Raw genomic sequence first — 9975 nt, forward strand, 5'->3', positions numbered from 1 at the left:
ATCTCATTGCCCTCTACGTACACACCAAAAGGAACTAAATGTATCATATTCAATGGGAACTTTAAACAACTGGACTCCTATTAGCTTTTTCCTTTTTAGTTCAGGAAGGGAAACTTGGTATTATAGTTGTATACAGAGGATTTGTTCAAAGCAAAAACTGTGGGAATTTCGAAAGTTCTGTGCACCATTCAAGACATTGCTGTTTTCTGTTTCTGTACAAAACATAAGGCTTTTAGGTTACATTTGGAAAGAAGGTACGTAACTGATTGAAAGTAATAAAATCCACTGTGCACAGAGTGGGGCAACTCGATGAAAATGTCAGGGATAAGTGAGACTTGTTCTAACTAGTTCCACTCCATTAGCATTAGTGGATTTTCTCCTGATTTACACTGCTGAGAGAGAGGAGAGTCAGGCCCACCATACTATTGAAGAATATATCGAGAAACCTCCACCCCTGCTGTCATGAAACTCCTTTCAGTTTTCACTGTCTCCCTGGCTGGACATAAACAGTCTTTCAGGCTCACTGTGGAATTTCAGTAACATAATTGTTCCATTCTCTTTTCAGAGAGGGGGAAGACAATGCCCTCACAGTGCCTTTGGATGAGAAATGGAAACGTTTGAGGCTGCAGCTTCAGTCTCGCCACAAAGCCTGCTTTGTCTGCCTTCATCTAATTCAGCCTTGATAGACAGCTATGACAGTTGCCCTGTCCACACGGTCCAGTGAAATTCTGGGAATGAGCTTTATATTACAAGGAGAAAACACATTAAAACTCCCAACTAGCTAGTCTTAACTTTTTATTGCTCATGACAACCAGGTTTTGCACTGCACTACTCTATAGTAGTCTGCAACTCCCAGCATGTTTGGTGGGAAAATGATGCGTGTAAACAACACACCTCAAAGGGATTGTATAAATAATGGCAGCTCTCAACATCTTTTTTTTAGTATTTATTCTCCTCTCTTGCATCATTCTAGTATAAAAGGCGCAGATGCTCCATCATCATCATCATCATCATCTTCATTATCAGCAGCCCACCTTTTCTCCTGACAGGACCTCCATTGATGGAAGGCAGCTTGGACTCATTGACGTGATCTAAATGGAAGCCCCTTCTGCAAACAGAGCAAAAGTGACAGATCCAAACCACTGACTGCTTTTATATCCAGTGAAAAGTGATGCTGCAAAAAAGGAAGCTCTAACCACCACAAAGAGATTTAAAATGCTGGCTAGGCAAAAACCTTATAGCAGGCCATATTTGCCCAGATTTGTCCCCCACAGAGAGAGCCAATGGGGTGCCTTTTAGAAGCTGGTCTTCAACTTTCAACATCCCAGACCATAGCTGGGACTGATGGGAGTTGTAGTTCAACAGTATCTGGTGAGTACCATAGTGGCTATCCTTAGTTTACTCTGCCTGGCAGTGGCTTTCCTGAGTCTCAGACTAAAATCTTTCCCAGCATCTGTAGCCTATTCCTTTTAACCAGAGATGCCAGGAATTGAACCTGGAAACTTTTGCAGCTGAATCACTGAACTAGGGTCTTTATCAAATGAGAACAAAATTTATTTACAGTTTAGATCTTGACTTATATATCTGGGTACATAGTTCAGTTCACTGCTATTCTTTGCCACACTGCACAGATTTGACTGCACAACTGCAAAATATTAGTGCAGAACTTACACCTCCTCTTTTGAAGCAGCTAGGCTGTTGGGTAGGGGATGAAGTCAAAGGCCTGGATATAGTGGCCAAAGCTGTTTCAGCAATAACAATGCAATCCTCTACATATTTACACAGACACAAGACTACAGTCGTACCTTGGTTTACGAACAGCTTAGTTCTCAAATGTTTTGGCTTCTGAACATCACAAACTCGGAAGTGACTGTTCTGGTTTGTGAACTATTTTTGGAAGTCAAACATCTGATGTGGCTTCTGCAGCTTCCGATTGAGTGCAGGAAGCGCCTATAGATAATCGGAAACTGTGTCTTGGTTTTCAAACATTCTTGGATGTCGGATTCCATTCAAGAAGCTGTACTGAGTTCAATGGGACTTAACTCCCAGGCAAGAGCATATAAGATTGTAGCCAAAAACATTATAGGAGTTGGCCAGAGATATCCCCTTCATCACAGGGAATATTAAGATTATATTATTGAGATTGGAAACCATATAAATCATATTTTTGTGATTGCGAAACAAAGGGATAGCTGGTAAGACCAGGTTATTATGAAATGCAAAAATAATAAAAATATCATGAGGCTCACCATTCATGAAGACATCTGTAATGGTTATATATCTCCCACCTTTGCAATAGTCATTGATGCTAAACATCATATGACCTGCAAGTATGACATGTGCATTCAGTAACACGCATCAAGCTCTTTTCCTGTGCAAACAGTCCTATTTTTTTAATGCAGCAGAGCTGCTTGGTATAATATTGTAAATGTAAACATCAGAGTCCAGATGAAACAGAGTTGGAGCAAATGCAACTATATATCTAGCAGTTATTTGGATTCTAGCACTGACAAGTAAACACACACACACACACACACACACACACACACACACACACACGGTTCGGTCAGGTCCAGAGATCTGTAAACAGTTCCTCTTCCGGAATGGGTGCTTTCAGCTCCCGCAAATGGAAGGAGGAAAATAATTTCTGCTGATTCCTTTGCACTGTCTGAAAATTTGCACATACCCTATTGGAGAAAAGCATGGGAGGTGATGTGTATGTGTGGGTGAGTTTTTACAGGATGAGAGGGGAATAAACTAAAACAGCCCCTCCCCTTCTACTCACGGTAGTCTATACTGGATAGCACCCATTCTATGAATGGAAGGAAAATTTACATGAAAATAAGGACTCTTCCATCTGCTGTATACACTTTTACATTTATATTTATGTAAATGTATATAACATGTAGAAACAAGTAACAGTATAAGGATGGCAAAATTTTTCTTTTTTTCTGCTGTGTTCTTTGAAATGTAGTTCTGAAGACAGATCCAAAGCACCCCACCCCCCAGCTATCCTTTGGGCAACCAGAGGTTTTTTACACTTGCAGTAATCTTACCTAATCAAGTTTTCTTGACACTACTTCCATTTAATCTTGAAGCCTATTACAAAAATGGAAGACTGGGGCTTTTATCCAGCAACATCTTTCTCTGTCCCTGACCCCATCCCTTTGTTTTGTTTCCAGTTAACATGGAGCCTGACAAAGGGTTCTGACTTTTCAGTTAATCCCAATAGAAGGTGTTTAGGAAGTTTATTGTGGTAATAAATCAAGACGGAATAAGGTAGCCACAGTGACAAAGTCATGCAAATGTAAGAAAATTCTGTTGCATTTTCCACAAACGCAGAAAGCTTGCCCTTGTACCAGGGTTGAGCTAAGCCTCATGTGCTCAAAATCAATGCTTGGGTAGTGATTGTGGGTTGTTGTTTTTTAAATACACATGTTGATCAACTACCTTTTCTCACTGTAAAGCTTTTAGCATTGGAAATTACAGTGTTAAGGTAATAACTGAAACTACAATAAACACAGGAAAGGAGCACAGGAAAGGAAAATAATGGTTTCTTTAAAGGGGAGACATTACGTCATCTATTCTGCAACATATTCTCCATCTCATAGCCAAGATACTCTAGCGCAGTCTTAGATAAGAAGCATGTTTTATTTGGGGAATAAATATCTGTTTAAATTATTTAACACAATTCTATACTACCCTCCATTAAAATAAATAAATGAGTTCCAGGGTAGTTTACAGGCAATGTAATCCAATCTCCATAAGATCAATACACGAAAACCACAATATTGGCAGGATCTAAAACAAAAGACTAAGAGCTTTTTATTCATAAACAGCAAGTGTGTTGGTAAATAAGTAGGCCTTTTAACAGGAACCTGGCATGTGAGAATCCCACATGTGCAATTTTAATTTATTTGTTTTTCACATAGCTATACTACTGTTTTGGAAAACATTGAGGGCACAAGGAGAAGGGGACGACAGAGGACGAGTTGGTTGGACAGTGTTCTCGAAGCTACCAGCATGAGTTTGACCAAACTGTGGGAGGCAGTGGAAGACAGGAGTGTCTGGCGTGCTCTGGTCCATGGGGTCACGAAGAGTCGGACACAACTAAACAACAACATACTACTGTTGTCCTGTCCATGCCACTAAGCGTTCTTGCCCCCCACCTCAATAATTCCTCTTTCACCCTCCATCCACTACCTTTTCCTGTTCGGAGCCTGCATGCTGATATTTCTGAGTCTGAGCCATGGACATTTAAGCTATTTCTTTTTCACAGGAAATATGCAAGAGCAAACATTAACAGCCCTTAGTTATCATGTTTCAAATTGGGCACAATGGAAGCTTGTGCTTTGTTGGGTGTGGTGCTTTAAAAAAAAATAGATACAGAGGTATTGTACAACAGTTATATTTAGCTTGCACAAGACCTCTGTATTAAAACCCTCTATACCTGGGTTCTGAGGGGACTGCATCAAAGGGAAAAAACCCCTCTATAGCTTCAAATGTATCAAGGTGCATGTTTACTTTCTTACAACTAAATATAGGGCACACTCTCCAGCAGATCCAGTTTTTATAATGATGGAAAATTTAAATTTTGGAGCACAACATGACTGCTGGAAAATAAAAAATATGTTACTTATTTCCACAGTTAAAGAAATCAGATTCCTGTTTCATGTCTCCTGGATCCTGTGGTTCTTTTAAGCCTTTCATACACATGGAAGAAGGCATCCGAAAGGATGCTTGTGTTGGATTAAGCCACTTCTTCAGCTAAATATCCAGGAAACGGGGTATATATAGAGGCCAATCACCAGCATAGAATATATTTTATGAGTTTCATAAACCCTGCCTTCTTCAGTGCATTCCTTTGCTGTGATATCTTTACACCCACCCACCCACCCTGTAATTACTGTGAGTGGATGAGTGACTTTAAAAGAACATAGAAAGTTTCCTAATCCTTGACTCACAGCAGTGGATTTAAGATTCACAGAAATGGAAGCTGAAAAGACATACTGATTCTTCTTCTGTTTAAAGGTGATACCCAATTATTTGAGAACAAACAACCCAGACAGCTAATGCATTTGATTCCTGTTGACATTAATGGAAGTCAGTGGGAGCAGGATCCAATGGGAAGTTTTCTACACAAACCTAGTTACAGCAACCAAAGGGTATAGATGTGCAGAAAAACATGTGCTGCTTCTGTTCAGTTCAGTAGTGCTTGTGATATGTTCCTGAGATTATTTGAGGAATTGGAACCAAGCTTCTACTTTCTGTCATCAACATTTGCTATGCATGCAGGAGCATGCAGGTGTACGGACTTCAAACATGACCTTAGACACACACTCATAAGAGGCGGGAACATTTGCAGGAGAAGCAATCAAGTGCTGTTCTAAAGTGGGCCTACCTAACCCTTATTTAGTCCCCCAAACATATAATCATACAAGTGATATTTTTCATTACAAGAAAGCAAGCATTTATTAAAGGAGTGGCAACCAATGTGGAACAGCATGTAGAAATACATGGAAATCATGAGTGCCTAACACACTCACCATTTATTTAAATGAAATACTCTAATCTACAAGAAAAGAGAGTGAGTGAGCATAATGTGAGTTCTGAACTCTAAAAATAGGGACAGCAGCAAGGTTATACCTTTCTCAGCTTGTATTAGAGTGATCCTGCACTTGGATGAATAAAAACAACCAGGACCTAAAGTTAGATTTCTGTACTTGTGAGAGTTAAATTCTCCTTCTAAACCTGCAGACAGCAGACAATAGAGCCTTTACCCATTTATTGGTCTGATGTCCAGGAAAGCATTAAAGTTGTTCCTGAGAGTGGTGTGGAGAAAGTGGAAGATTGTTAGAGGCACAATGTGATTAACCCTAACCCTTGGCATGGGAGTAGGTGAGTGCAGGGAAGGACCCTCCATGGCAGCCTCAACCAGCCTCTGAAAAATATCCGCCTGCTGCTTTCTTTTATGCTCAAGACATGTAGCAGAATAGAACCATTTGCTCATTCAATGGGTCATGTATAAATTGTTCTTAAGGAGCTCTTCACTAACGTCCACCTCCTGGTCGGCTTAAAATGCATAAAACTGGCCTATGGGAAGGGAGCCCACACTTTCCTTAGCAAATCATTAGTTGCATTTTCACTGGGCTTTCTGCTTTGCAACTTATTTTTGGGTGGAATAAATTGGTGTTTGTTGCAAATTGTCTTTTCTTATGCAAATTACTCAAAAAAAGTTGGCTGGCTGGATGTATAGAAATGTAGCAAATGAACAGTCAACCAAACAAACTCCAAAGACCTATTCTCATTTTTGACAAGTATGGGTCTATTACAAACACAGAGAATACACCACATTTACTGTAACAGCACTGTAAAATGAAATATGTTGGAGAGGACACACAAAGACTCTTCTTGCCAAGGACAACTCCATTAAGCTTAACTGTGCATTTATATCGTGTGTTGATTTCAGTGAGATATAAGTATGCCTATCTTGCTCTGGATAGTGTCTGTTGTCTTCAGTAGAAGAGAGTAGGCATAACTGAAAGGTTGGTGCCAAAAGTGATTAGTAGATCATATCCATAACTCATCTTAACACAATAATACTACTGACTGTTGACATGTCCCATGGGTCAGGGCAATGCATGTAATGTGTACACAGATACTCAGAGGCGCATGGAGAATCAAGCCTGCTATCTTGGCATTTGACTGCTCCAGGTGTGAGGCGTATATTTTAGAAAAGAATGTCCGTGACTCTCCCAAATGCCATCTGTTAGAAACAAAAGAGAGATCTGTTCTATTTCATTGCCGTGTGTACTGCTGGTATCTTTTTGGATTATTTCTTCTAGCTCTGAATTTCCAGTCACCCCTCGTACCCTGCTCTTTGTCTGGCCCATTGCCAACTGACTCCAGCTATAGAGGCTGGCAAGGCTGCCCCAAACCCTTTCTCTGCCTGATGCAAAATACAAGTTTCCTACTTCCCACCCCTTCAATTTCATGTACAGCAGTCAGCCAGACTTGACAGATGACTTCAGTAGAGGGAATGGCCAGGGAGCTCAAGGGAATGGCTGGAGTGGTAGTTGCTGCTTCCCCCCTGCACCTGCTACCTGAGGACATTGCCTCTTTCTGCCTAATGGTGTGGTCAATCCTGGAGGTGCTCAACATTCCTGGAAACCACCTGCTACTTCCTTGCAGGCCAGATTTCTTACTTTCTCTGGTCCATTTCCACCTGGTTTGGGGACTATAGCTACCAATGATGCCGCCAATTAATTAATGAATTTCATTTATTTATTCAATGCAATTGCGTGCATTTTTCAAAAATACAAATTGCTTGTGCGGGGCCCCTTGATCCAGATTGGGGCACAAAATCTCGCCCCCATGGTTCCTACCCAGATTGGGGACCCTGCACCTGTAATTTGCATGGAAAAAATACCTGCCACTGAAGTAAACAAGATGATGATGATTTTTTCTCATGCACTGACTGGATTGGGGTGTTGAGCTGGATCATAACCACTGCAGGGATGTGGTAAATGCTTTTAAAAATATTTTTCAAGATGCACTTTAATGTAAATGCTTTGCCAAGCTGGCTGCGATACAAAGTTAAATTACAAAACAAGCTCCCTACACTGATTTCTCAGTCTGGATCAGGCCCTTTGCGTTGGGCACTTGTGTGTGAAAGAAGAACAACCTGTGCATTTAAAGACACAGAGACATAGCTAACTAAACATGTGATTTGGCCCTAAGACAGTGCCACCTTCATCCTCTGAAGAAATTACCTACTTAGATGATGTAACTCGTTTCAAAATTATGTTCACATATGACATGAGACTGCTCATGTCAGTAAAAGTATATATACAATTCAAGCCCATAAAAGTCTTATATGTTTTAAAGAGGATATACTTGCCACTTTTGCTTCCCCCACTATCTTTAAAACATATAAATATATATACTTTTACTGACATGAGCAGTCTCACTGCTGACCTGCACCTGGCGATGACAATATTACATATAAGTAAATATCTGAGTCTCTTTTCCAATTTAGAATGCAGATTCTTGGTTACTCAGTTGCTAATAGAGGTTGACCCAAGAACTTGCCAATGTTGTTTCTCTCTATGAAACAGCAGCATGCAATATCAGACCTGTGGAGTGATAGTGCCATCAGCTGTCCTGAAACTACATAGCAAACAAACACTTGCATATCTGCTGAAAGCATTCCTATGTGTTGTAGGGCAGCTGTCCTTCTGGCGCTTTGGGTTGCTTTGCTTGTGAAATCTCTGTTTCCCATGCACACCGCAAAGCCAATGTTAAAGAAAAGGTAACACAAATGCATTTAGAGCATTAGGTCAGCAAACAGAAAGACAGGCATTTCCATATGTTGCCACCAGAGGATGTACAAAGCACACACATTGCTGGACCAACATCTAAACAAAAATTAAGCCTGATCTCCCAGAGGTACTATATTTCTAAAGGGATGAAACATGTCTAAAATAGCCCATAAAAAAGAACATGCTGGGGAGAGATATTTACTAAGTTAATTTACTAATGCATTTATCCCACAGTTTCTGTTAGCCAAAGAGTAAATAAGTATTAGTTAAGCTGTTTTGATGAGATACACTGCTAATGGAGATCAGAAGCAGTCCACTTTTAACTATATTCCTGGTAAACAGAGCAGTCATATTGTTCTAATACAGTATACAGATGAAAAAGCTGTAGCAAATTAAGAAGACATGTGAATAAAAAGATATGTACAGGATAACGTATTTATTTTCCTCTTCCATTCCTTTCCTTCTCCTTTTGTTGTTTGCTACTCTTCTCTCTTCCTTCCATTGGCTCCTTTGTTGTGGAAACACCAGTGTGGAAACTGAGGCTGATACCCAACATTGTGCCAGCAAATGGGGCAGGATTTTCCCCTTCTTGCCCCTACAGCCACCTGTGTGCCCCTAAAACCTGCTCTAAAGCGTTCCTCAGCTAGGGGTGGATGAATCTGTCAATTTTGGCTTCTCTCAGGTCCCCATTTTTCCATTATTAAGTTTAGATCTCTAAATTTCCACATCCTTTTATAATTGTTTTAAAGAAAACCTTCTCACAAAATGTGTTAGCATTTCAGGTCCCTTCTTCCCTTCAACCAGTACTTCAACCAGGGCCATGTCATTTTAAGCAGCCATGGCTCCCCTCCCCACAAGAACCCTGAGAACTTTACTTCCTTAAGGGCTCTGAGAGTTGTTAGGGTACTCCTATTCCACTCCAAGATACAATTCTCAAATTGGTTTAACAACCAATTCCTCTTCCCAAAGAACTCTGGGAACTGAAGCTGTTAACATTTTTACACATTTGTTGTTGTTTAGTCATTTAGTTGCGTCCAACTCTTTGTGACCCCATGGACCAGAGCATGCCAGGCACTTCTGTCTTCCACTGCCTTCCACAGTTTGGTCAGACTCATATTGGTAGCTTCGAGAACACTGTCCATCCATCCTCTTCTCCTTGCGCTCTCAATCTTTCCCAAAATCAGGGTCTTTTCCAGGGTCTTCTACACATATTTTTATGCAATTTCCCCATTCACACCCAAGTTTGCCAGGAAATTTGCCCTAACATAATACAGTGGATGCTCAGGTTGCAAACATGATCCATGTGGGAAGCATGTTCGCAACCCGCAGCGCCGCATCTGCACACGCGCAGGTTGCGATTCGCCGCTTCTGCGCATGCACAAGCACCAAAACCTGGAAGTTACCCATTCCAGTACTTCTGGGTTCAGCGCGGTGCACAACCCAAAGCGTCTGTAACCCGAGATATGACTGTACATTATCAAAATAATAAATACATGTTTTATACACACCTCAACCTAGTACATGCATTTTTGGACACTATTTGATCAGAGAACTGTGTTGCAGAATTCGGAGAAGTGAAAATTTCAAAGGATGGCTGTGATTTGTTCTTAGGAAGCTTTGCCTTTAAATGCAAACTGGGCCAAATTCCTCCCCA

The sequence above is a fragment of the Podarcis gaigeae genome (genome assembly GCF_964106915.1).
Source record: "Podarcis gaigeae genome assembly, chromosome: 7".
NCBI lineage: Eukaryota > Metazoa > Chordata > Lepidosauria > Squamata > Lacertidae > Podarcis > Podarcis gaigeae.